This window comes from Carlito syrichta, unplaced genomic scaffold, assembly GCF_000164805.1.
Source record: "Carlito syrichta isolate Samal-C Ts95f unplaced genomic scaffold, Tarsius_syrichta-2.0.1 Scaffold311689, whole genome shotgun sequence".
Taxonomy (NCBI): Eukaryota; Metazoa; Chordata; class Mammalia; order Primates; family Tarsiidae; genus Carlito; species Carlito syrichta.
Genome location: NW_007255785.1, coordinates 75821 through 77688, shown reverse-complemented (window position 1 = coordinate 77688; position 1868 = coordinate 75821).

The following is a 1868-nucleotide window of genomic DNA, read 5'->3' as shown; positions in this document are numbered from 1 at the left end:
TTTGAAGGCCTTGTCTAAGTGGCATTTTAATGAGATGGTAATAGACACTCAAATCAGATGGAGAGGAGCTATAGTGATGGGGAGAGAGGTGGGGTGCAAGAAGGGTTCAGCCTCTAGTCTTGAAAAGGGAGGAATGGCATCTAAGAACTCAGAGAGGCAAAAATGAGGATATCATCCATTAGAATGACTCAGCTGCATGTCAGGCCCGAAAGTCATTTCTTCCAGTCAATAAAAGATGATGATAAATAATGCTTACTGAGTAATTAATATGTGCTAGGTACTGGGTTAAGGGCTTTATGCCCATTTAATCCCTATTTTACAGAATAAATGAATAAATAACCTATTCAGTATTATACAGATTCAGCATTCAAACTCCAGTTGTAATCATTGCACTAAGCTACTGCTCACTTGAGACTGGAGAAAGCAAGAAAAGCATCAGAGAGTGTCCTTATACCAAAAGAGCTTATTCTTCAACTGGAAAAGGAAATTTAACACAAAGGGAAAAAATGAGACGATAGTACCTTACAGGGCATGATGAAGTGTGAAGTTCAGGTGCCATGTTTACCAAGAGGGTAAAAGGGGCATGGAAATTTTTCTGTAGGATAAAAAGAGAGAGGAGGCTTCTGTAGGATAAAAAGAGAGAGGAGGCTTCTGTAGACACCGAGAGAGATCCAGGCGACAAGAGATGCCTGATTTAGTCTCAAACCTTACACAGCAAGAATCAGGGGCAAGTTCAGGTTTTGTCCCTGGAGCAGGTGTTTAACCTAAGTCACCTCTCAGTGATGGTGGGTTTTCAGTTGCTAAGCAAAGGGAAACTTGTGTTCCTCTCCTCTTTGTTTGAGATTCAAATTTACTTGATACTGTCTGATTCCTTTACTTGGAGATAAAAAAACAGTTGAAGTTTTTAGGGAAATTGTTTTAAATTTTATGGCTCTCAATTTCACAATCCAATAATCCTGTTTGCTTTACAAGTAGATTTTTTTAGCCACCTCAAGTCCTCATGACATTAAGTGGAATATAAATCTTCAGAACCCCCATTCTCTTCCTGTAGCACTCCTGGTCATGAGAGTCATGTACAGCAGGATAAAGGGACCATGCATAATGGAGACACTGAATCCTCCAAGGGAGATTGAAGGGCAAAGCAACCTGATGGTCCCATCTGTGGAGTCTTTTTAAGCCCAAAGCAGTGATTCTCAATACTGAGCTCTCTCTAGTCATCTCCAAGAACATAAAAAAGTTCAATTGCCAAAGTCAAATGAGTATATACTGGTTTTACATTTTTGTGACATATATGTACGTTGCCAGGAAATCTTAGAGGAAATCGAAGACAACAGTTCACCCGAGAGTAGTATCAATTGCTGACTAAAATGGTAGCTTGTGAGCAAGACTGTCTAGATTCAAATCTAGAGTTTTTATTAGTATCTGGAATATAATGCTTAATAGAAATTAACATTTTTATTCTTAAAAAATTCCACTAGGTTTTTAAGGTCTTCAGGAAGACTCTTCCTTCTTAGCAATAGACTTTTTTTTTTTTTTTTGAATTGGAGTCTCACTCTGTCACCTAGGCTGGAGTGCAGTGGCCACTCCCAGCCACCGCGGCCTCGACCTGCTGGGCTCCGGCGATCCTTCTGCCTCAGCCTTCCAAGTAGCTAGAACTACAGGCACGTGCTACCACGCCTGACTCATTTTTTATTTATTGTAGAGATGAGGTCTCGCCAAGTTGCCCAGGCGGGTCTCGAACCCACGGGCTCAGGCAGTCCACTCACCTCAGCCTCCCAAGGCGTGGGATTACAGGCTGAGCCACCAAGTCCAGCAGCAATAGACTTCTTTCTGTGAGTCTTAGCCTGTTTCAGCATGTGAACTTTGAA